This window comes from Podarcis gaigeae, assembly GCF_964106915.1.
Source record: "Podarcis gaigeae genome assembly, chromosome: 1".
NCBI classification, from domain to species: Eukaryota; Metazoa; Chordata; class Lepidosauria; order Squamata; family Lacertidae; genus Podarcis; species Podarcis gaigeae.
Genome location: NC_139678.1, coordinates 111,935,106 through 111,962,903, shown reverse-complemented (window position 1 = coordinate 111,962,903; position 27,798 = coordinate 111,935,106).

Genomic DNA, 27,798 nt, shown 5'->3' with positions numbered 1-27,798 from the left:
TTCATCTACCCCTCCATGGTTCCCCCCACATTTTCTAAAATTGCTGCATATTGTGGTTATTCTATACCTTATCTTCTCCACAACATTCTCCAACAATATATAATGAACAAACATAGTTTGGTCTTTTTTTCTAATTTATATGATGGCTCTTTTCATTTTTGCCAGATGATTGTTTTAAAGCCATGACATTTCTCATATTGTATTAATCCTTGTTTTCCTTCCTACATTTGAATAGCAAGAATTGTTTAGTGAAAATATTAATAAAATGACAGCATCTGTCCTCCTCCTGACTCTCTGAGCATTTGTGCTGGCAGCGTCTGAGCTGCCTTACGGCAAGTGTTTGTTTAGGTTGCTCATGACTGTCTAGGCCACCATTGCAATCTGGATCACAGTTTTCTGTTCCTTTCCCATCGTTACTTCGATAAAGACTTTTAAAATTTCATGCCTGTATGTATTATTTTTTTAAAAAAACCACACACACAACCCTAACATGACCACAAACACCCTGGTCAGTCTCACCCAACCACCGCAAACCACACTTCACAGCCTGATTTTTTTTCTGCAGTGTTCAATTTCTATACATGTTTCCAACTTTCCACTGCTTCTGTTAAACTTAAATAATTCTCTTTAATTAAAGAGATGCTCGGTAACCAACAGTGCACAGATTAGAAAGTACAGATCCTCCAACTGTCCCTGTTTTCCAGGGATGATCCCAGATTACAGAAGCCATCCCGATTTCTGATTTGATCATTAGAAATCCCTATTTTCACCAGAGAAATGTTGGAAGGTATGGAGTTATGTGACTCCCAAACCAAGGAGATAAGTAACTATATAACCTTTAAAAGACATCTGAAGACAGCCCTGTATAAGGAAGTTTTAAAATGTTTTATTGTGTATATATGTTGGAAGCTGCCCAGAGTCGCTGGGGAACCCAGTCAGATGGGCAGGGTATAAATAATAAAATCATCACCATCATCATTGTTATAGAAAAGGACATACCAATTTTCTTTGGAGATATGTTGGTGGGCATGGGAAATGATGGCACACATTGGGTTTCAGCCAGACTTCATATGCAATCCAAGCTCCCTTTGTACCAAACTGGGTGGGGATGGGTTGGGTAAATTGGATTAGGTGGAAGAGTCGCTCTGCCCAGGTCTGTGGGCCTCTCTCAGCTTCCACCAGCACACAGCTCCCCATTCTACCTACCAAATGTTTGGGAAGGTAGAAGGTCTGTAACTGGGCTCTCCACCGATGGCAGTCAGGAAATCGCTTGGAAGTGGAGTGCTCCAAGAGCAGGGATGGGCTGAGCTAGCTGGGGTTCCATGGATTCTGAGTCACCCCGATCTCTCTCATGTGACAGCAGCTGGGTCTGATCTGAGCCTTATCACTGTTCCAGTTCTGGGCCGGCACATCTATTTGCCTATCCCACCACATTCTGCCCCACCTGGCATGGACAATAGGTCTGTTGATGCCAGTGCTATTTTTCTTGAAAAAGAGGTGCTGGAACGCAACATGAACATCTCCTTCATTCTCTTAGAATGGCAATGGCGCCCAACTGAGTTCTGGCAAGATCCAGCTGAAAAAAAGCCCTGGTTGATGCAGTAGTGACCCTACTTCTCCATGATATACCACAAGGCAACAGATACGTTTAGGATTATGTTGTTGTAACCTGCCCTTGGGTTTTGTAGTGAAATGGTGGATAGGAAAACTAAAGAAACAACATCCTTAGTTAATTAGTTGACTTCAGGTCCTATTGAAATCAATAGCAAAAATTAATCTCTGGAAGGTCAGGATAGACGGGGTGGAGAGAGGTGGATCACTTTGACTAGCCAGCTGAAATTCTTGCCCAAGTGGAACAATTGCCATAGCACTACACTGAATTCTTCCCAAGATATCTTTTTTAAAAAATAAATAAATAAAAATAAAATTCTAAATAAAATTTTCCAGAATTTTTAGCGCGCATTTCTCTCTCTCTCTCTCTGTGTATGTATATATATATATATATATATATATATATATATATATATGCATATAATTTTGCTTCAAATACACATTCTTGCAAGCAATTTCCCATATATTAACTGCATTTTTGGTGCTATTTGTTATTCACATATGTGTTTTTAAGTGCATTTTCATTTAATAGAAACATGTTGTACTCTCTCTTGTGAATTAGGTAGGCATACATGAGAATGCAAACTGAAGCAATTTTCACCTCCATCCCAAGATACAAGTACAGAGACAAAGGAACCAAAGTGCCCTCTTTCACGGGGGTTTATAGGACAAGGAACATGTGGAATACATCCTTTGGACATCTTAACAAGGGGTCAACCAAGCAGTCCACAGGACCATAAACAAATTTAAATTAGGAATTTCATTTGTTTCACTGGCTCTCAATTAGAAGTAGATCATTTGGGCTGATCTTCCACTTATTTCATATGCATGTGTCCCCCCCCCCTCCGATATGAATGGTGTGTTTTTAATTCTGGGGATAACAATAATGACATATGTCACTCAAAAATATCCCTGCAACTTTTTGTTCTTGTCAGTGGTGATGGTGGCAGTCTTGTTACCAGAAATAGGCCTCACAACACATGTTCTTGTCTGCAAAATGAGAGCATGTCTACTAAAATGAAATAATGCACTTTTGATATGCCATATGCAGGCAAAGCAACCCACAGTTCAGTTTCAACACTATTTATCAAAGCAGGGAATTGTGGATGAATGGGTTTAGTCAAAGGATGAATGGGTCTCAGTCAAAGGATTTTAATACCATGGTCCTATGCATTTTTATACTGCATTAAGTCCCACTGAGTTTTCTGGAGTTTACTCCCAGGAAAGTGTGTCCAGAATTGCAGCTGCTAATTATTTCAACAACAGAGTTAAATATGGATTTAAAAGTGCTTCACTGTACTTGGATCACGCCATACCTCAGAAAATCAGCAGTTGGTATAACATGCCACATATTTTGACAAGAAATATTTCTCATTATTTGTGTGATTCTGACTGAATCACTTCAGCTTATATCTGCTGACCTTCTGGGGTACGTTATTAAAAGAGAGAACTGTGTAATTCATGCGTCATTTATCATGTTTAATAAGGGAGGTATTTTTTCCTAACCCCCTTTCCCAATTAATTTTAGTTTCAGATAACTTTGTGCCCTGTAATGTGAACTAAATTTCATAACAAAAATATGATTTAGAGTTCAGAGGTCAAGAACTGCATAACAAGCCCAGACTCCACACAACCCATCATCTGAGTCATCAGAACGCAACTACAGTTCTGCCTCCATGTGAGTCATCCACTGATATAATCTGAGATATACAGAGGCACAGTACTCCCAACCCTTTAACTCCAGATCTATCGCTCATTTCTAAAATTAACTTCCAGATGATGCCTCATTGTTCCTAAGAAACTTTTTCCACAACACTGCATTCAGGCTTTTAAGGTGGACAGCGCTTTGCTGCATTGTAGCGGAAGTCGTAAGAGACATTGTGGGCTGGTTCAGGTGAAGAAGCCACGAGCCGTCAGATTTCACACTCTCCTCTAAGTGTGACAAGAGAAGAGGGAAAGCTTCAACTTCTAGTTTTTGTTTGTTTGTTTGCTTGACTACTTATTATTAAAATATTTATGTGCCTTTTTTAATTACAGAAGAAATAACAAAGTGGTTCATACAGTAATAAAACTGATTTATTATGTCGAGTATTAAAAAAATAATCAGTAAAATCATTTTTTATTTTGTGAGACCAACCACCTCTTCCCTTGCAACCCAAACCATGAAAGATCTTGCTGCCTGGGCTTGTATTTCTTCCACTTTGCATAGGTTCTTTTGAATCCCAGCCATGAGGAGGAGGACATTAAATTTGATTGCCAAAGGGAAAAGTCTGCGAAAGCATTATTTAAAACTGGAGCAATGTATTTCAAGACAGGGCTTTGTAGAAAACAATTGTGGCCGAGAAGAACCTGACAACATAGAGCACCAATTTATCGCCCGTGGAAGAGCGTTATTGCAATGAATAGAAGAGGAAGAAGAGTTTGGATTTGATATCATGCTTTATAACTCCCCTTCAGGAGTCTCAAAGCGGCTAACATTCTCCTTTCCCTTCCTCCCCCACAACAAACACTCTGTGAGGTGAGTGGGGCTGAGGGACTTCAGAGAAGTGTGACTAGCCCAAGGTCACCCAGCAGCTGCATGTGGAGGGGGGGAATCAAACCCAGTTCCCCAGATTACGAATCTACCGCTCTTAACCACTACACCACACTGGCTATTCTCTCCTCCACATCTATTCTTGGTATGGCCTTGCTGTAGCAGTAGAGTGTGGTATGAAGTGCTAAATTGTGCTTGGTTTTGGGCATGGGAACTGGGACATTGAATAGTTTCATTGAATTCACAGAGCAGAGAGGAATAAAAGCCTCCAACCCACACAAAAAAACCAACCCCTCATAATTGTACAACATGCACATCTATTTGGGAAACTCCGAGGTCTCTTAGGACTCTTAGTAATTTGATTTAGAACCAAACAGAAATGAATGTTAAAATTAAATAAATGTCTCTGGGTTTTTCTGCCCCTGCCCCCTCTTTGTATATCAAGTGAAAACTATTTGTCGAAATAAATCAAGAAGAAAGAAATACTGTCCATATCAGGGCAGCTAATACTTGTAGAAGTCAGTTGGCCCAGAACCTGTGAATTTGGGCCTACCATCTGTTGTTGATACTACATCACACTTTGACCAGCAGAGTATGCACAGCTCCAGCAGAATCTTCCAGCAGAACACCAGCATTTTCCTGCTTTCCAGCAGGCAGCCTTTTCCAAAGGTCCCAGTAAGAAAATGCAGACCCTCCAAGCATCCTTATTTTCCAGGGACAGTCATCCCGGTTTCTGATTTGATGTTCCGCTTTTCCTTAGAACGTCCCTATCTTCAGTGAAGAACTGTTGGAGGGTACAGGCATCTCTATATTCATCAGAGAAATGTTGAAGGGTATGGAGTTACCCAACCCCCAGGCTATCTGAAGGCAGCCCTGTATAGGGATGTTTTTGAACGTTTAATGTTTTATTATGTTTTTATACCTGGCAGAAGCCGCTCAGAGTGGCTGGAGCAACCCAGTCAGACGGGTGGCGTATAAGTAGTAAAATTATTACTATTATGAAATAGGACCTCCCTAATTTCATCGGAGAAATATTGGAGGGCATGGGAAATACCTTTCCCATTCAGTTTAGTTCAAAGTATAAGGTGCTTATTGCCTCAGGACACAAGACAAGCACAAACACACTAGCTACACAAACTTTTAGAGATACTGGTACATCATGAACTATTCTACTATAATACAGTTCTTTGGTCCAAGAAATAAACCTTGCAAAGATACACATTTACAGAGAGACCCACTAGCACTTTACCATTCTAGCTCACCATGCTTGACTTTACCATATAGCATGCCACTTTGAGCTTCAGCACGGATACCTTGCATTGAGCAAATACCTCACTCACAGTGAAGACCTCACACTCCTGTCAATGCCTCATATTCATGCAAACAGCTGCTGAATCCAGCCTTGGCTTTATACCCACCAGTGCACCTACACACATTCCTTAGAGAAAAGGAGGCTGGATGAGTTACACTTTACGTCTTTAGCCTTGGACCATTTCTAAGCCACCCAGTGCAGCCGTGTCTTTCTCTAAGCAGAATCCAGACATGGGTGATGGGCTGCTCAAGACATGGCCTGGTAAATTTGATGCATTTTTCTAAATTACCCAACAGTGCCCTCCAGATGTTGTTGGACTATAATCATCATAACCGCACTCCAACCAACATGGTGCAGGATATTGAGAATTGCAGTCCAGCAATATCTAGAGGGTGACATGTTGACTACCCTTGAAACCTATCCACTGTCTTGCATCACCGTCACCTTAAGTTAGGTCCAGCAGACTCCAGTCCTACTTCACTGAGGAAAGAAATCATTGGAGGAGCTACTGCTTCACTAGCTGTTGGATGGGGCCAGGCTGGTCTTCTTCTCACTATGATGTTCTTGAGAGGCAGGAGAGCAGTCTCCCAGTGGCCTTTGGTGCCCTGGCTGGTGGCAGAGACCAGAATGAACTTCCCTTTAATTCTGCAGTCCTAGTTGAATCCTTAGCCCAAAACTTCTCAAATGTTACTATATTGCCAATTTCTTTTCTTTTTACTGGCTCACCTGCTTTCCCCTGTAGCCATAGATAACTATGTAAAAATTCCCGTTTTTACAAGGGCTTCTATTCCTGGTTGTCTGGAAGTGATACTTATTCACCACAGGTGACTAGCTATTTGCCCAACCTTTCTTCTATTGCCTTAGGAAAGTCATTGTTTCCATACTGGGGAGGGGGGGCGGAATCCACGTGGGCAACAGCAAGCAACGGCGGGCCATATTTTAACAGCGCAAAGCCACAGCTCAGTTAGAGGGAACTGCCGGCTGTAAAGGTTTACAGCTGATTTGCTGTGACCTACTCACTGAGCAGCAGAAGAAAATCTTTATTCCCTCAGTTGATTTGCAGCACATGTTGTTTCAATACAAATAAAATACAGTGAGTCGAGCTGCTATGAATCACTACCAAAAATAGCAGCTTATTTTCTAGGGGAAACTACAAAGTGTTCTTAAAAAGATGCTGTGCTTATTTTCAACGGCAGTAGTAATGGTGTTCTTTTTGCACCTCCTAACTATTTTGTCCATCTATTTTTTCCCTCCCCACATCTCAGCTACTGAAATCTCGTCTCCTATATGGTAGAAAGTAGTCAAAATATAATTATTGCCTTACATTGTAAAGAGGAAGGGCTGATGACAATGCAACAGAAAGACCCACCTCTGATGGGAGGCTGGTCAATGCCAAAAAAGAGGACAGGGGGCTGTATCTGAGTTAGCTATACTCAGAGTAGACCCGTTGAAAAGGATAGCTATTAACTCAGGTCCATTAATTTCAATGGGTCTGCTCTACACACTTGTATATCTGGATGGCCACTGTGAAATCAAAATGTTGGACTAGATGGGCCATTGGTCTGATCCAGCAGGCTCTTCCTATGTCCTTATGTTCTTACGGAACACAAGACCCCTTGCACCTTGAATAAATGTGTAGAAAGGCTAATTTTGACAACCGGAAGCTGAGGCAAGAAAACCTGCATCTTGTAAACAGAAATATCTTCTTTGCCAAAACTAGTTATGATACGGAAGCCTTGTCCTCTTTTGCATCTGGTCACCTTAGGAATGACGGGTTTCTTGTGGAATACTGGGGTTTTATATCACAAATGGGTTGTTCAGATCTGCACAATTGGCTTATTGGATTCCATCATCCCATTTTTTTATGGGAGCTGTTCTCCAACATCTGGAGGGCACCATATTGACAATTCCTTTTATAAAGTTATAATAATGAATAACAGCAGAAACATTCTCTCCCCCCCCAGACACCTGTCTTAAGAAATAGTTGTGTACAATGCAGAAATTCACTGAGAGCATTGTGAGCATTAATTGCCCCCAATAAAATACAGGTACAGACATTTACTGTGCTAATAAACAAACCAATATTTGTAATGCTGTTTGATTCTGGTCTTATTGGATGTTGTGGTTTTGCAGTTTCTTAGGAGACCAATCAGGGCTGTCTTAAGCATATGTGGTGTCAGGATGCAAAGATCCACCCAGTGCCCCCCCCCCAGGTTGCCCAGTCCCAGGCGCGCAGGAAGGTGGAGCCGGCCAACCACCTCAGCATCTCACTGGCTTGGTCGCCCCTGAATTCTCCTGCCACAGCAGGAGAGCCCGTCACGGCGCTCCAACCGATGGGCAGGCTCTTCCCCAGACTCAACTCTTGCGCCCCGGACTCTCAGCCTGGTGCACCTGAGAGCCCGGCGCCTAGGTGCCCGGCGCCCCTAGCACCTATGGGTAAAACGGCCCTGAGACCAATCACAGATCAGATTCATATAATTGTAATTTCTTCATTGTGGGGGAATCACCCCTGGGATTCCTTCCAACGCTAGAATTCTATGATTGATATTTATTAATGTGCATAAATTATTGTCTCCTGTCCAGTTGTGGATTAGAATATCTCCGGCATGCCCAAGGGAGGTTGTAGTCACCGCCAATTATCCATGAGCAGTCAGATATTGTAAAGGTACATGCTCAGAGATTAGCTTTGTTAGGCCTTGGGATTGATATATGAAATGCTGGCCATCAGCATATGGCACCATTAGGCAGCTGTCAAGCAGAGTGCACTCTCCCACCTTTAACAGAACCTTGGAGCCACCATTTAAATTCCCCAATGCATCCCAGAGTGATGCAAAGGTGTGGGAACTGTGGGAAATTAAAATGGCTGCCAGCTGTCCACCATCTATTAGAGTGCCACCATTGTCTGCAGTGAGAGCCTGTCAAGGTAGAAGAGAAAGTGTCCTCTAGTGGCCAACAGCCTCTTCAAACGTAGGCTGGATCTAGTGACTGTGGCTACATCCATGCAACAGATTTAACACATGCTGAAAGCACATGACAATCCTCCCCATACCATGGAATTGATGTGTTTTAAGTGCTTGGATCGAGATGGTCTCTCCTGCAAGACTAGCCAGAGCTTAAGAAGTTGAAGTAACTACATCCAGCTATCACACTTGCTGAGCAATTATATTCTTGGAATCAGACTTTGTAGTGGATAAATGGCACTGCAGTTAGAACAGTAGGCATAGCTTCTCTTAACAAACTGAAGCTAATCTCAAATGAATCACCAGTAGTAAGAAACTGGTGTGAGGGGGACAATTTAGAAGCAGTATCAAATGAAAAGGATTTCCTGATAAGTACCAGATTTAAAATTCAAAGGATGCTGTCTTGCTTTGAAATTTAGCTTTGGCTTTTAGATAGCTGATAGATGATAGATAGATAGATAGATAGATAGATAGATAGATAGATAGATAGATAGATAAATGATAGTTAGATAGATAGATATAGATTAGATAGATAGATAGATAGATAGATAGATAGATAGATAGATGATAGATAGATGATAGATAGATAGATAGATGTGCATGCAATCAACTGCGGTTGCTTCGAGCTTTCTGGTGGTATTTTGGCAGCTAGCATGCAGACGATTGGTGGCCGCGGCGATGTGTGTGATTTGCACCCCCCCAAAAAAAGCTCAACAACTCTGGGCAATCTCCTCCCCTCAAAAAGCTGAAGAACTCTGGGCAATATTCCCCCCCCCATTCTTTGTTGTGGTCCAAAAAATAGGGGTCGTCTTATACATGGGGTAATGATATACACTGAAAAATATGGTAGATAGATAGATAGACACACTACATATGCATTTGTGTGTGTGTGCGTGTGTGTGTGTTTATAGCATTTACTTCTACCTGAAGTGTTCCCTGCACAAGAGAGATGCTGTTGGGCTGGTGTGTAATGTGTGCCTTGCAGCCGTGTTGCTGCTAGTATTTAAAAATAAAATTTAAAACAACCTTGTGACTGGGTGACTGGCCAAGCTGGCTGGGGTTAATGGGTGCAGAAATCCAACAACATCTGGAGGGCCATCGGTTTCCCAGCACTGATCTATGGCATAATATTAGAATCATAGAATTGTAGAGTTTGAAGGGACCCCAAGGGTCATCTAATCCAACCCCCTGCAATGCAGGAATCTTAGTTAAAGCACCCATGACTGTTGGCCACTCAAGCTCTGCTTTAAAACCTCCAAAGAATGAGAGTCCACAACCTCCCAAGGCAGACCATTCCACTTGTGATCAGCTCTCATTGTCAGAAAGCTTTTCTTCCTGTTGGCATCTCCTTTCCTGTAACTTGAAGCCCAGCCCAGCCCTGCCCTCTGGAGCAGAAGAATACAAGCTTCCTCCATCTTCCATGTGACGGTCCTTGAAATATTTGAACATTGCTATCATATCTCCTCTCAGTCTCCTCTTTCCCAGGCTAAACATACCCAACTCCCTCATAAGGCTTAGTTTCCAGACCCTTCATCATCTTGGTTGCCCTCCTCTGCACACGTTCCAGCTTGTCAACATCCTTCCTCAATTGTGGTGCCCAGAATTGGACACAGTATTCCAGTTGCGGTCTGACCAGGGCAGAACAGAATGGTACTATTCTGGAGACTCAGAATCATTCAGCTCCTTTTCCTATCTTTTGCCAGTTCCATCTTTTGCACCAGGCAGGCCCGTGCGAGGCTTGAGAAACATAAGACTCATTAAACCCCGAGTAGAACATTTGTTTCTCTATTAGACTATTCTGAGAGAGGCATTATGTTAACAGAATGTAATATAAAAAGGGGAGATGTTGTGATGCTGCATCTGCATTAGACCTGATTCCATCAACCATGACTGTTTTGTTATGTGAAAAAAATTGGTTTGCATTTTTTATCAGCTCATTTTTATGCTATATTACCCCAATAGTATCTTTTATCACAAACATGCCTTGTGGGGGAAAATGCTCATTTGTAAACAAATTGGTAATCCTGTAATTGCGGCAACAACTGGAAAACCAGAGTGAAGCATGTGTTGGTAACAGCCCACTGGGATAACATTTCATCAACTATTTTCTCCATTATGTCCAAACCATTTAATACAAAAGAAACATACAATGCTTAATCCACTGGAGAGAACACTGTGGGGCCACGTTGTGCTCTGAGTGACAGCAATACAGGCCTATTTAATCAACACCGGATCATGCTAGAAATCAGAATTATCCACATTCTAGCCTCCTCTCATGCACTTTCTATTGTTTCTAAGACCTGATTCTCTCGTTTGTTGGAAACAGAAAACCCCACACTGCAGAATTAAGCAAAACAGATTGCATCAGTACCCTTACACAATAAAATACTCTAAGGACTGAGGCTTCTGGGAAGAAAGAGCTGAGGCGTGATATCTCAGAAGTGAGTTCCACTGGGTTAATTGAGGCAGTGGAATGTTAGTTCCACTTAGAGCAGACCCACTGAAATGAAAGGACATGGCTATCTTAGTGCTGCTGATTTCAGTGTGTCTACTATGATAAAAATTGAGTTGGAGACAACTGTTGTTCCCAGGTAAGTGCATAGCTGTCAACTTTTCCCTTTTCTTGCAAGGAATCCTATTTGGAATAAGGGAATTTCCCTTTTAAAAAGGGAAACGTTGACAGCTATGGGTTAGTGTGCTTAGGATTGCAGTTTTAGTATCCTTGGCTCCATTACTGCATACACTTGCGTTTAGTGCTTTCTCTTTTAAGATACAGTGGTACCTCGGGTTACATACGCTTCAGGTTACATACGCTTCAGGTTACAGACCCTGCTAACCCAGAAATAATGCTTCAGGTTAAGAACTCTGCTTCAGGATGAGAACAGAAATCGTGCTCTGGTGGTGCGGCAGCAGCAGGAGGCCCCATTAGCTAAAGTGGTGCTTCAGGTTAAGAACAGTTTCAGGTTAAGTACGGACCTCCGGAACGAATTAAGTACTTAACCCGAGGTACCACCTTAGTTACCTCACAGGGCTAAGCTACTTGTTATGCTACCCACACTGTTTAAAAAGGGTTCTTAAACTGGCTATTTTTATTCTGAAGGAAAGGTACTGACTTTTCAAAAGTTGCTTTGGTTCTGGATTGGACCCTGTGCCAGTTAGTTTCCTGCTGGAAATCCCTCCCTCTCTCTACTGTCTGCAAACAAAGGTGCCATTTTCTGCAAACAACACCTTTCAGGAACATAGAGAAGCTGGGGAAATATTTGGCAAGAAACTGGCACAGATCCCATTTGGGATCAAGTGCTGCATTTTCTTCCAAACAAAAGTGGTTGGCTTAAGTGTGTGTGCATCAGTAATGAAGGATGTACCTTTGTCGTGACATCAAATGGAGACCTTTCCCTCTCCCAATGCAGTGAGAGACAAAAGGTAGTTGTGGCTGCTTCTACACATTCAGTCCTTTGTGTGGTTGTGGTACAGCTGGAGATGCACAGATGACAAGGCTGGGAAGAGAAACAAGGGTCTCCCATCAGGACTAGTGACTGGTGTAAGAGTTGTAGATCCTACCACTATCCTACTAACCCAGTAGAAGACCTGAGATGGAATCAGTTGAGTGGTTGTGTCTCTTGGAAGTTTTGATCAGGACAAATAAAAAGCAGTTTGGATAGTGAGAGGTAGAGGCCAACCTGTTGTTGTTGTTATTTAGGCGGTTAGTTGTGTCCGACTCTTCGTGACCCCATGGACCAGAGCACGCCAGACACTCCTGTCTTCCATAGTTTGGTCAAACTCATGCTGGTAGCTTCGAGAACACTATCCAACCATCTCATCCTTTATCCTTCCCTTCTCCTTGTGCCCTCCATCTTTCCCAACATCAGGGTCTTTTCCAGGGAGTCTTCTCTTCTCATGAGGTGGCCAAAGTATTGGAGCCTCAGCTTCAGAATCTGTCCTTCCAGTGAGCACTCAGGGCTGATTTCCTTAAGAATGGACAGGTTTGATCTTCTTGCAGTCCATGGGACTCTCGAGAGTCTCCTCCAGCACCATAATTCAAAAGCATTAATTCTTCAGCGATCAGCCTTCTTTATGGACCAGCTCTCACTTCCATACATCACTACTGGGAAAACCATAGCTTTAACTATATGTACCTTTGTTGGCAAGGTGATCACCACCTTGCCGTGGTGAAGGGGCTTGAATAACTCAGAGAAGCTATGAACTATGCCGTGCAGGGCACCCAAGATGGACAGGTCATAGTGGAGAGTTTTAACCCAACATGATCCACCTGGAGCAGGAACCAGCAAGCCACTTCAGTATCCCTGCCAAGAAAACTCCATGGACAAAGACAACAGGGGCCAACCTAGTCTTAACTGAGACAGCATTACAATAGGTACAGTTGTGGCATGGAGGGGAGTGAAAGTTCAAAAGCATTGAAAGTGTACCTAACATTTCATGGGTATCAAGCAACGGTTTTTAAGTTAGGGTCAGGTGACTTGGGGAATCCTCTAATTGTCTCCCAGGCCCAGATACTGTAGCTTCACTTACTGTCATGCTCTTCTGTGTCTGTGGTCAGCTTCCACTAATTTGTCATTCCTCAGACTAGTTAATGCTTCCTTCCTTTAAGTTACCTGCCTTGCTCCGTATGTTTGCCTGCCTGCTTTCTGTGAAAAAAATCAACTCACTTAAGTTTGCCCAGTGAATTTTATTAATGGGATGCTACCAGAGAAGGGGCATGAAACAGTTTGATGCCTCAACAAAGTCGTCGTCCCCCCAGTTAATTATCAAGATCTAACTTGACAATTAACAGGGAAATCTGAAATCGTATAGTTTACAGGGAAAGTTTGCTATATTCAGAATGGCATAGAAATGTTGTTTCTTCAGTAGGATTTGTCTTGATTCAATACATCTTATTTCCACCTGAGAAAATACTGATATGACAAGCTATAAATCTTTTCCACTGGTGTTCTTATTAACGATGTGACCCATATTGTCTGCCATTAATATGGCACATTTTGGTGGAAACTTGTGTATCCCAAATGTCCAGCTATTTTATGCCCAGCTTGACTCCTTTTCTTCCAAATATTTGGAACACTTAAGTCTTTCCCCATTTGGCAAGTAGATTTTTCCATATTAGGAAAACCTCTTTGTTCTTGGATTCTTATTTTGATAAGAGCATTTTTTTAAAAAAAAATGTTATTGACTATATGTCTTCAATTTGCTTTTGGAAAAAAAGCAATTTAAAATACTATTCATGAGGAAAATGCACTCAAAATATATCAGAGTTTCCAGTTACAAGTAGCAATGCAAGCTGCCTTTTTTGGTGAAAATTAGCAATTTGGATCATATACAGTAGAAGAGGCTGAAGTTTTCAAGCTCTAAAAGAGTGGATGAGTCTTGCATCAAGTGTGGTAACTAGCACATTGCACAGATGCTGTGCAATAGCCTGATTGTTCTAATAAATGTAGGCAGGCTGTGGAGGAGAGTGAGAGGCTGTGCTCTGTATCTGTCGTGACAATGCAGCCTACCAGCAGCTGAGATTGCCTCAACAGAGACACTGCTTGTGACATGACTAGAAAAACTTTCCCCGGGGAAAAAAGTCACACTTCTTGAACTTCCTTCTTGTACTATGCATAGCTAGTAGAGGCACAGCAGCCTTTCAGCTCTTTAATTTGCCCTGTGATTTCAAGTCATGGGTCCTAGAAGTGTTCTCTCTTTATGGTCCCAACACTTGCCCTGGGAAAACTCACTCTTTACTGCTGAACTGGAGCAAATGTCAATCCACACAAAAAACCTGGTTGTCATTTGTTTCAATTCAGCTGTAAACAGCAAGTTTCCCCAAGCAATGCAGTGGGACAAAATTAAAAGCTCTCACACCCCTGATGAAAATCATGGGGGACAAACAAAGGTGTAGATGGTCCCTGAAATGGGGGGGGGGCAAATATGGGGGTGAAAAATGCATGGGCCTGCCCATACATTTCATTGAATGCAATATGAGGCTTGCAGCCAAGAGGAAGAGGACTACATGATTGTTTGAGCAAGTAAAGCATGTGGGACAAGAAGCTACAGTTAGAACTGGATATGGAACAACTGATTGGTTCAAAATTGGGAAAGGAGTACGGCAAGGATGTATATTGTCTCCCTGCTTATTTAACTTATATTCAGAATTCATCATGCGAAAGGCTGGGCTGGATGAATCCCTAGCCGGAATTAAGATTGCCGGAAGAAATATCAACAACCTCAGATATGCAGATGACACAACCTTGATGGCAGAAAGTTGAGGAGGAATTAAAGAACCTTTTATTGAGGGTGAAAGAGGAGAGCGCAAAATATGGTCTGAAGCTCAACATCAAAAAAACGAAGATCATGGCCACTGGTCCCATCACCTCCTGGCAAATAGAAGGGGGAGAAATGGGGGCAGTGAGAGATTTTACTTTCTTAGGCTCCATGATCACTGCAGATGGTGACAGCAGCCACGAAATTAAAAGACGCCTGCTTCTTGGGAGAAAAGCAATGACAAACCTAGACAGCATCTTAAAAAGTAGAGACATCACCTTGCCAAAAAAGGTCCATATAGTTAAAGCTATGGTTTTCCTGGTAGTGATGTATGGAAGTGAAAGCTGGACCATAAAGAAGGCTGACCGCTGAAGAATTGATGCTTTTGAATTATGGTGCTGGAGGAGACTCTTGAGAGTCCCATGGACTGCAAGAAGATCAAACCTATCCATTCTTAAGGAAATCAGCCCTGAGTGCTCACTGGAAGGACAGATCGTGAAGCTGAGGCTCCAATACTTTGGCCACCTCATGAGATGACTCCCTGGAAAAGACCCTGATGTTGGGAAAGATGGAGGGCACAACAGAGAGAAGGGGACGACAGAGGATGAGATGGTTGGATAGTGTTCTCGAAGCTACCAGCATGAGTTTGACCAAACTGCGGGAGGCAGTGGAAGACAGGAGTGCCTGGCATGCTCTGGTCCATGGGGTCACGAAGAGTCGGACACAACTAAACGACTAAACAACAACAACAACGCAATCACCTAGAGCAGGCATGTCCAACTTTCAAGAGACTGAGATCTACTCCCACTATACAATGGTACCTCGGGTTACATACGCTTCAGGTTACAGACGCTGCTAACCCAGAAATTGTGCTTCAGGTTAAGAACTTTGCTTCAGGTTGAGAACAGAAATCATGCTCTGGCGGCACGGCGGCAGTGGGAGGCCCCATTAGCTAAAGTGGTGCTTCAGGTTAAGAACAGTTTCAGGTTAAGTACAGACCTCCGGAACGAATTAAGTACTTAACCCGAGGTACCACTGTCTATATATATGTATAAAAAAACTGGCAGTGATCTACCAAAGTTGTTTAGCTTTTTGGGGAGAGCCAAAGTTGTTGAGCTTCCAGAGGATTGATTACCTAGTAGGGTGATCATGATCTATGGAAATTACATCTCCAATACAGTGGACGCTCAGGTTGCGAATGTGATCTGTGCAGGAGGCATGTTCACAACCCGCAGCATTCTCAACCCACAGCGTCGCGTCTGCACACATGTGGGTTGTGATTCGGCACTTCTGTGCATGCGCAAAGCACGATTTAGCACTTTGGCGCATGCGCAACCGCTGAAACCTGGAAGTAACCCGTTCCAGTGCTTCCAGGTTTCAGCGCATCTGTAACCCGAAAAAATACAACCTGAAGCGTCTGTAACCCGAGGTATGACTGTAAATTTCTTCTACCAGGAATCTACCACGGGCCCCCCACGATCTACCAGTAGATCGCAATCTACCTGCTGGACATCCCTGACCTAGAGTGACAGATGATGGGGAGGCAGTGATGACAACTCTACAGCTGTCCCTTCTGTGTCCCCTGGTTGTACCCTTCTTTTGAGGGCAGAGCTGTGGATGCCACGCCACTTGTCCAGAGCCCCATAACTATCCTGTCGGCCTCAGATGTGACAGTGGACGCTACTGGTACTGAAGTGAAATTCATCTGCCAGTCCAGTCAGTTTTTGAATGCAGAACGTGCCATTTTATTTGTTGCCTCAGGCGGCATAATTCCGTCTGCTTAGGGCTGCCATATGTATGGGTTTTCCTGGGCAAGTCTGGGAAATTGGGCAGGGAAATGGCATTCAGGTGGATTTTTAGTAAATCGGTAAAAAAATGTCTGAGAAAACCTGGACACATGGCAAAAAAAACCCCCATGTGCAGTGGTACCTCGGGTTACAGATGCTTCAGCTTACAGACGCTTCAGGTTACAGACTCCGCTAACCTAGAAATAGTACCTCAGGTTAGGAACTTTGCTTCAGGATGAGGACAGAAATTGCACAGCAGTGGCGCGGTGGCAGTGGGAGGCCCCATTAGCTAAAGTGGTGCTTCAGGTTAAGAACAGTTTCAGGTTAAGAACGGACCTCCAGAACGAATTAAGTTCGTAACCCGAGGTACCACTTTAAAACTAAAAGAAATAAATATATTAAAAGGCCCCAAAGCCCTTAAAAAAAAAGCCCAACATCTTTGACCCCTCCCCCCTCAAAAAAAGAAGCTCAACTTTGTCTGAATTGTCACTTTTGGGAGTATGGCATCCACCTCTGCCTACAATCTGCAAAAGAGATTTGTGACTTGACTGCATGGAAGGAATAGGAAACCTATGGTTCTTTATATGTTGTGAGACACCATCCTCAATGGTTCCACTCAGCATGGGCAACAGACAGGGGCAATGGGAGTTGTATTCCAACCACTTCCAGAGGATCCACAGGTGCCCCATCTCTGCTGTATGGTATAGCCTATGGGTAGGCAAACTAAGGCCCAGGGGCTGGATCTGGCCCAATCGCCTTCTCAATTCGGCTTGCGGACGGTCCAGGAATCAGTGTGTTTTTACATGAGTAGAATGTGTCCTTTTATTTAAAATGCATCTCTGGGTTATTTGTGGGGCATAGGAATTCGTTCATTATTATCTTTTTCAAAATATAGTCCGGCTCCCCACAAGGTCTGAGGGACAGTGGACCGGCCCCCTGCTGAAAAAGTTTGCTGGCCCCTGTAATATAGCCTGTTAAAGATACAAGTGTAATATGCATAAAATGCAAGGTTTGGATGCCCTGTATTTAAAATGCTATGCTGCGAGGTTGGCATTAGGCACAGGAGGCTTCACTCTGGCAAATGTGGCAGAAAAGGCTGGCTGTTTCTCTTTCAGTCTTTAGGGTAATTGATGGCTCATCCCAGAAACCTGAGCTGCAGAGCTCGCACAGCAGGGAAGTGAAATCTAAGAAGTCAGGTATTTTTGTCAGTGATGGAGTCCGTAGCAGTGGCAGTAGTGGCTGAGGTCTGCGATGAAGAACAAGCAAGATGCTTAGGATCTATCTCTGGGACCAGAGAGAAGAAGGTTCCTGTACTGAATCCTAATGACTAAATATACAGTGGTACCTCGGGTTACATACGCTTCAGGTTACATACGCTTCAGGTTACAGACTCCGCTAACCCAGAAATAGTGCTTCAGGTTAAGAACTTTGCTTCAGGATGAGAACAGAAATCGTGCTCCGGCGGCGCAGCAGAAGCAGGAAGCCCCATTAGCTAAAGTGGTGCTTCAGGTTAAGAACAGTTTCAGGTTAAGTACGGACCTCCGGAACGAATTACTTAACCCAAGATACCACTGTATATATAGATAAGGGAATCCATTGCTAGTTTGTTAAAGAGGTTACTTTGTATTTTTGCAATGTTTTATTTTGTAACTAGTTGAAAACAGTTTTGTGGTCAAACATTTTGAAACTTATTCTTGTGGTGGAGAACATTTTTGTTTCTGCTCTGCAACCAGGTCCTGTTCAAGGAATCCATTGCAGCAACTCTAAGATAGACGACTTCATAGGCCTCGTGTTTGTTCAAACAGTTGACCCTTATGATCTGAACCACTTTGGCACTTGGGCTGTGAGTCAACTATGCCTGCTCTAAGCCAGGCATAGGCAAACCCGGCCCTCCAGATGTTTTGGGACTACAACTCCCATCATCCCTAGCTAACAGGACCAGTGGTCAGGGATGGTGGGAGTTGTAGTCCCAAAACATCTGGAGGGCCGAGTTTGCCTATGCCTGCTCTAAGCCAGCCTTGGGTCCCCAGATGTTGTTGGACTACAACTCCCATTATCCCTAGATAGCAGGACCACTGGTCAGGGGTTATGGGAGTTGTAGTCCAACAATATCTGGGGACCCACGGTTGAGAATGGATACTCAGAACTATGTCATTCTTAGTCATGGATCTAAGAATACTAGCACTATAGCATCATAGCTCTTAAAGGTCTCATGAGAGGTTGTAGAAAATGAAGAGGGAAAATGAACTTATTATTACTTATTTACTTAGCAGCCACTTGAACTTTTAAGCACTTTCGGCTGACCATCCTTTGGGAAAATGAGACATATTTACCATAGCTTAACTGTAGCTTGCTTCACTTAGTCACACAGGAAGCTAATGATCTCCCGGGAAACTGCTGTTATCATAAGAGGATTACAAACTGAACAAGGTGTATAAAATTATACGGCTCTCAGATATTTATGACCTGTTCTGTGATTTTTCTGACATTCAAGACCTGGCTATTGGGTTTTTTTAAATAAATAAAAAAATCTGAGAATTTCTATCGACCCAGAGTCACTTTTAACATTTCAAATCCTCTTATCTTTTGTAGCATGTTTGCTTTTCTCTCTCTCTCTCACACACACACACACACACTTGGGTGTGTGCATACACATGTAATGCTGTGGACCATTAGAGGAAAATGGTAACATCACGAGACAGCAACCAAACCGGTAATTTAGACTGCAGCTCTCTACCCACTCACCTGGGAATAAACCCCATTAAGCTTAATTCCAAGTAAACTGAATTGCATTCGGTTATTGAATTAAAATTAAGCACATAGGCATGCATAGGTTTGGCCCATTAGCAGCTGCTATCAGCAAAGGAGCAAACAATGAGAACATTTTCCCAAGAAGAAGCTATGAAGATACTGCCAATGAAACACAGACCTTCGTTCTTGAGTGTTTTGGAGAAAACAGGTCCCTCCTCCTCTCCTCTCTTTGTCCTTCCCTTTTTTATTTATTTAAAGGTATTTTTTAAAGACTGCCTATTAGGGCAGGGTGGTAAAAGACTCTTGTCTGAAATTCTGGAGAGTCATTGCCAGGCACTGTAGATCAGGTAACTTGGCCCTCCAGATGTTTTGGGACTACAACTCCCATCATCCCTAGCTAACAGGACCAGTAGTCAGGGATGATGAGAATTGTAGTCCCAAAACATCTGGAGGGCCGAGTTTGGGGGTGCCTGCTGTAGATAATATTGAAATGGGTGGGCCAACAGTTTGACTCAGTAGAAGGCATCTGCCTAGGTTTCAGCATTGTTCCATTTGCTCCAGCCCCCCATTTCTCTCTTATTTCCCCCAAACATACCTAGCAGTGGTGGCAAGGAAGGCTTCACCACCAAGGCTTCTAGCAGACCCTCAGCAGTTCAGTGGCATTCCTGGTAGAAGGAATTTATTGGAGATGTAATTTCCATAGATCATGATCACCCTACTATGTAATCAATCCTCTTCTTTCTTTCTTTCTTTGGCGATCACTCATTGCCGAGTAAGATTGTGTTCCATAAACACAGTTTTAACAATGAGCCCGTAAGTGACTGAGGAGGCCAATTCTGGATCCACACATACTTCCACAGTTAGGACATTGGTTTCCGGGTGGAAGTTGATCATGGTGAGGGTTTGCCAAGCGTGCCTTCCTCTTAGCACTTTCCTCCCTTGCGTCCTGAGTTTGAGTGTCTTCAAAGCCCGTAACACCCCTGGTAAAGGCTGTTCTCCAATTGAAGCCCTTGCAGGCAAGTGTTTCCCAATTGTTGGTGTTTATACTACATTTTTTTGAATTTGCCTTGAGACAATCTTTAAACCTCTTTTGTTGACCACCAGCATTACACTTTCCATTTTTAAGTTTGGAATAGAGAAGTTGCTTTGGAAGATGATAATCAGGCATCCGCACAACATGACCAGTCCAACGAAGTTGACTCACCACAACAAGGTGATGATCCAGGGAGTGAGAACTACATCTCCCATGGATCCTTATTCCTGAGAAACCAACAGTGACACTGCCATGCCCTACAGCAAAGCCTCCATGTGGTGGAGCAGCTGCGATGGGGCAGGCTTAGTATATGATGAGTTGGATGGTGCCAGGCTTAGTATATGATGAGTTGGACCCAAATTGAAAGGGATCACTCAGCATCATAAAAAAAAGATGATCCCTATTTCCATAAAATTTGCACATCTCATTTCTAGATGTAAATTTAGGAACATTTACTATCTTTTAAATAGAGATGGAGGACATTTCACCACAGTGGGGGAGACTATGAGCAGGTTTGCTGCCCAGGTGGTGCTAAATTTTAATGAGCAACTTCAAGGCTCCACCTCTCCCTTTGTAGGATTCTTTATCTTTAAACAGGAATTGGACGGCAAAGCCTTTCCTATAGAGGAAAGTGGCCTCATCCAGCCCATATTTTACCAGCTTCTCCACAAAGGGGGGGGGGGGCTTTGGCAAAAGCCTTACTGAAATCAATAAACACTACATCCACAGCATTTCCGTGATCCATCAAGCTTGTAACTCAGAAAGAAAGGAAGGAAGGAAGGAAGGAAGGAAGGAAGGAAGGAAGGAAGGAAGGAAGGAAATAAGATTTGTCAGACATGACTTGTTTTTGAGAAACCCATTCTGAGCCTTAGTAATCACAGCATCCTTTTCTAATTGCTCACAGAATGACTGTTTAGTTATCTGTTTTAGGACCTATCCTGGTATTGATGTCAAGGTACCAGCCAATAGTTTATTTCCCCCTTTTTTGAAGATGGGTTCAGAAACAAAGGAAAGCTACAGCACTAGCTGTGAGAGCCAGTGTTGTGTAATGGTTAAGAGCAGTGTATTCGTAATCTGGTGGACCAGGTTCAATTCCCAGCCCCTCCACATGCAGCTGCTGGGTGACCTTGGGCTAGTCACACTTCTCTGAAGTCTCTCAGCCCCACTCACCTCACATAGTGTTTGTTGTGGGGGAGGAAGGGAAAGGAGAATGTTAGCCGCTTTGAGACTCCTTCAGGTAGTGATAAAGCAGGATATCAAATCCAAACTAGTCAAAGTAGAACAATAGCCAGCAAGAGACTTTAAGCACGTTGAGAATTGCATCTGCAAAGGAAAGCCTTATGCCATGTTTCAAAATACCACAAAATCAATTCACAGATTTTGCCAATGTTCTATTTTTGTGTTGTCCCGTGTCTGATGCTACCAAGGTTGTTCTTGTTCCAAAAAAATGAATGATTTTAGCAATAGCTGGCACTTGGTAATGAGAGCTAAGAAGAGCGAGATTTTTAACACATTCAGAGTGGTTTAATTTCCACTCCATCAGATGATATTAATTTAACATGGGAGGGTGAGGAGGGGGATATGAGGAAAAAAATATGTGGATTTTTAAAAGCCTCCCACACACCTTATGGAATTCAGTCACCGGGGGGTGGGGGCTGTGTCCATGGAGCTGTACTCAGTACTAAGGGATAGTCTGCCACAGCACATTTTCTTCTTAAGGGGTGAAAAACCATTAAATTAAAATTTAATGATACTCCTTTTATCTAAATATCCTATTCCAAACATTTAGATTATGCCTGTTGGGATGTAATATTATTTAATTTAAATTAGACTAAGAATTTTGCTTTGGGTGACACTTATAAAAACGAATCTGCTTGCTTATTCATTTTGTTATATGGACGACTGTTTTATGTTCATAATGGAAACACTGGAGAATAATACACTGGGGGGAGGGGGCTACAATGAGACCCTTTTTATTGCTATTTTGAAATGTATAGAAGACGTACTGGTATATGTGTGTAGAGATATATGTGTGTATACTACACAGACCCACACAATTTCCGGGGGGGGGGAAAGATTAGATTTTAAGCAAAACAACAACCCATGCTTCATGTTATGACGTATTTGAAAAGCATAGAAGGGAGGGGGGACTGCAAATTTTCACTCGGAGCTTCCTTAGCCCTAGATTCATAAATAGATTTGGCAGTACGTGAATGAGATGCATAGCAGCTTTACAGATTTATGCAACAAATTAATGCAAAAAACAGGAGGTAGGATGTGGGAAATCCTGTGCTCCCACCATTATTTTTTTTAAAAAATGTTCTCCCTAGGACATTTTTAGAAATTCATTTGAAGCATATACAACTCTCTAATTTTAGACTTTGCCCAAAGTGGAGGGGGAAAACAGATGCAAGCTTTCTTCAGATATATATATATATATATATATATATATATATATATATATATTACAGAAATAGCAAAATGACAATAATGATAGCAATAACCTGTCATCTAGCTGTAGCCATCTCACCAGACTACAACACAGGGACTCTTTGTTGGCTCAGCAGAGAGACCAGCAGAGAGACCAGCAATTTTGGCTTTCTCCTCCCTTGAACTTCTTCATTATAAGAACTCTGTACCCGAGTTTCTATTTTTCTAGTACCCGAGTTTCCTTTTTCCCTCCTCCTTTCCAATCCCTTTAGTTTTGTGTTTTTAAAACTGTAAGCCTAAAGGCAGGGACAATCTTATTCCTGATATTTCTAAGCAGCTCTAGGAGTGCTGTTCTCAACTGAAGATGGGTGTGTGTGACATTTGTTGGAATCCATTTGTCTCGAGAGACAATGGAGTGTGCATTCGGAGGTGGAGTCAAACCACTGTGTTGGCAGCTCCAAAGTGACCTCCCTGGGATGCAAGCCTTGGCAGTGTGTACGGAGGTCTTTGGCTGCCCAGACAACAAGACCTCCCTCTGGACCTCATTGATTTGGTCCCAAGAAAAACAGAGCATGGAAAGGAACAGGAGGAGGGGCAAATTTTGCTGCTGATTGTGTTCTTTTACATAGGATGGAACCTGTGCAGTGTTTCAACAGGATTGCTCTGTAATGGGTCATGTGTCAGGGACTGGGCAGAGGAGGAATGGTGAAGGCCGCCTCCGCATCCTGACCCTTCCAGGGAGGAGGAAGAGGAAGACAGTATAGATTTACAACAGGGGTTTGAGGGAGGCTGCAGCTCAGAGGCAGATGAGGGGGGAAAGCTGGGAAATCATGGGAGAGCCAGAGCAGCTGGCTGACACATTTTCATTAGAAATCTCCATCTTCCAGAAATCTCCATCTCCCAGAACATTAGAGATCTCCATCTCCCAGAACCTGGCAAGCCTTAAAAGTAGGAGAGCAAAGAACTCAAAGACAGAGGGCACTTAGAGGCATCCGTAGAGGAGGTGATGATGATGATGATGATGATGATGATGATGATGAATTAGGAAGTGGGAGACTCACTTGGGACAATGCCATTATCCAAGAGGCTGGGTTCTATAGCCTCTCTCTGTAAATAAATAAGGACTGGAAGAAACTTCCCCTTGTCTTTATACTTTACTGGGCAACCAGCTGGGAGCTGCTGACAGCATTCTGACATCAAGGAAGCATGAAATGGCAGATCACAGACTCAGGATAGTGCAGAGAAATATTCAGTGTGGCAACCCCCTCATGCCATCTCAAATCATTTTCATAAATGGGGCCTCAATAAGAACGTCCTCAGTAGATGGCAAGACTTCATGAGGGTCTAACTCTAGTTGGGAGCATCATAGTGCATGTGCCGCCAAGCTGAAAACCCACAGAAAGGAGGAGTGGTGACTTGTGGCCCTCTGGACCTTATTGGACTACAATTCCCATGAGCACTGATCATTGACAATACTCACTGGAGATTATGGGAGTTTGAGTCCAACAACATCTGATGGGGCCACAGGTTCCTCTCCCCTGTTAGAGAAACAGTGTGGAACCTGATTTGAAGTAACTGAGCACCATGAAGGATGAAGAGAAAGTCTAAGACTGGCAATTTGTTGCATGCCTTACTTTTGAGGGAATGACTCTAAACTTGCTTTCCGTGAATTGCACGAATTATGCGATTGGTGTGAATACCCCTCCATCAATTGCTCTGTGTGAAAGCGCATTCTCATGCCTTTGAGATGGATGACAGATTGTTTTGTTCATTTCGACACTGAAGTGTGCTCAGGAAGGCCTACAATAAAACAACTACATACCATACCATACCAAATAAATTTAAATGGAAATGAGCAATAAAACACAGTAAAAACCAGCAGTCAAGAATATCAAAGGGGCCAAAGTGAGAAGAAAGCTCACTAGAGCTCATCACCACCTGCCAAATGCAAACGTATGTCCCTATATATATATATATAGATGTATCACAGTATTTTAATATTCTTTTGGAAGCCGCTCAGAGTGGCTGGGGAGGCCCAGCCAGATGGGTGGGGTATATATAATAAATTATTATTATTATTATTATTATTATTATTATTATTATTATTACTACTACTACTACTACTACTACTACTACTATATATGCTGTTTCCACAGCCTGAGTGCTACTACTATCATTCCCTTATACAGCAATTTAGGAAGGCCTCTGGAGCAGCGTTTCTGTACAGATTCACTGGAGAGGTGGTTCTTCAGGAGGTCTTATTATAACAATCTGCTCATCACAGGTTTCATCAAGGCACAGCCCTTTGGATTCAGCACAAAGTTATGGGAAACACTGAAAAGATATGAAACTTCTGTATATTTCATTCTCAGCTTACTTTAATTGACAACTGGAATGAATCAGCAGATGGGGAGGGGGATGACTCCACAGTTTCCACCTGAATGGAAATAACCAGGCCGTTCAGTTCCATCTGTTGGTCTCTGTAGGCTGCTCTTCCCTGTGCAAAATACCCTTGAAAAGGCTGCTGTGCAAAGTTATGTCAGGTGAGATTTTATTTCCTGCACATGGATACATCCACACAGAGGATTTTAGAGTAACCAAACAATTTTAGGAGTCCCTTCCATATGTTATTTATAAGACTGTGAACACAACTTGCAAGCTTCAGCCAAGCAAAAGTTGGGAGAGGGGAGGAGGTTGTGGCCCTCTGGACTACAATTCCCATGAGCCCTGATCATTGACAATGCTCACTAGAGATTATGGGAGTCTGAGTCCAACAATATCTGATGGGACCACAGGTTCACCTCCCCTGCTAGAGAAACAGTGTGGAACCTGATTTGAAGTAACTGAGTACCTCTTCTTCTCAGTGGTGGCAAAGGAAGAAAATGAATAGGGCTGAGCTCAAGAGAAGGAAGGGGTTATGAGTGCGCAGGGATGCCTGGCATGAGATGATGAGTTGCAGATGCAAGCAGAGCACATGAAGATAAGCTGCAGGAGATGAACCCTGCGGCCTCAACCACCCATGGCAACTCCTGGCATGGCCTGAGGGTGCTCAAATGCTTCTGGACTGAAGCAAGTGGGCTAGATTAAATGTTCCCTAACCTAGCTCTCTAAACAGGTAGGAAGGCATGATCACCTCAATTCAGCTGGACCTATATCACCAGCGAAATATTTGCTCATTTGTTGGACTTCATGTTCGTCTTTGGAATGACATGCCTGCAGTGGCTGTGGTTGATAATTAATATATCATACTTAATGACATCACCAGGGCCTGCTTCCTGTGATGTCACCAGGGGCCCAGCCCTAGGTCTCAAGTTTGGGCCCTGAAATCTCAGAGCCAGGGGTGCTCCTGGCCTGGCAGTGCGAGTGGAAACTGAAGCATCATGCAACCAAACAGAAGTAACCTCCCTCTTGCAGATCATTTGTGCGAAGGTGCCAGTGTCTGTCATTTGGGGAGTCCTGCCTGCACCCCTGTTCTCTGCTCCCAGGCCAGCTCAGCCCTTCTTTTCTTAAGAGACAAAACCCCCAACCTTTGTGAGTTCGTGTGATACAAGCAGTTTGCTTTATGGAGCTGTCTCCAATATATGGTTCAAGCAGCTACCAGGACTCCATCTGCATGCTTGAAAAGAGTCACACAGCAAGTAGCATCGGACCCACCTGGGTTGTCGCAATGTATTTCTCCACATGCTCCCCCAGGCTTTGTGTGTGTAAGCATTGAAATGTAATCAGCGGCCTTTCATCGGAAAACAGTGCAGAAAGGAAAATGAAAAACGCCTGTGCCGAAAAGCATTCATTAACCAGAACAAACAACAAGCCAATAAGTGTTAATTAATAATTTAAGTTCCTTCAATAGAACTTGCCCGCCCAAGCCAAGGATAGGCCAGTTTGAAACCAGCTCCGCTTGGCTCTTTTGTCTCCTATCTGGTTTTAATTTGAGTTGACCTCTGGGTTAATCTCTACTGAAAGGAGGCAAGCTCCCCCAGTCAACTTCCTACTACAAACAGACAGACGCACTCACCACTCTCCAATCATGAGAAAGTCTTGGAGCTATAAAGGGGCTTTCTGTCTTCTGGAAGAAGGAAGAGGGAAGCTTCACTGAACTGATCTTACATCATTTGCCTTCTCCAACACTGAGTCCCCAGATAAAACTCCCATCATCCCCAACCAACATGACCAATAGTAGGTAATGGTGGGAGTTGTAGTCCTAGTAACAATATCTAGGGACCAAAGGCTGGAGAAGGCTGGATTAGCTATGTGTACACACACTGAGGCACACACACACACACAGTGCTGAAGTTAGAACTTTTGAGGATGGGTTTTCTGAAGCTTAAAGGTTGACTGGGGGCCAGCAGTAGTGTTATGCGTTCAAACCAGTTTCTTTTCCAATCTTGTAGAACCATAGATGGGTGGCTGGTTCAGTTTTAATAGCAAAACAGGTATGTGGGTGAGGAGTATAGAACCCTCTCTCATCTCCCACTACCTCCATGCAGCTCCTCTCCCCAAGTGGTTTTAATCTAGCTGAGCTCACACCTGGTATTTTCCAGCTAGAAAAAAATGACATCAGAGGACACTCTGAAGCCACGGGTGGGAAAGGTTTTGCTCTTCTCAAATACCCCATTTGCTCTTAAAATTAGACACTACCTCATAGGAGCCAACTCCTAGGGGCTGAGGTCCCTTTGCTCTTGTCCCAAATAAAATATTTGAGGGGGCTGCCCCCCTCAGAGTTGGTAGGCATTGTCATTCAAATGGTGTGCGTGTGCTGTGCCTTGTGATTGATTATGCAGGGCAAGGCTAACCTGGGCCCCCACATATTTGATTCAAGGTGGCACCCCTGCTCTACCTGATTACAGCTAGGGACGTACCAAACTGTCTGCTTGGTTTTGCTCCATTTGCCTTTTCCTCCACTCTTTGGCTCTCCACAATTATGTGTCATTTGTAATAATATAAAATATGCTTATGAAATTGCATCTGCGTTTTAGTCCAAATTTCACTGAATATACACATATTTGCAAGCAGTTTCTCCTAATATAATGCTTTTTTGTACGTCACATTCACTCATGTGTGCATTTTTATGCATTTTTCCTTAACCAACACATTTTTGTACACATTATTCAGTTGGACAACTG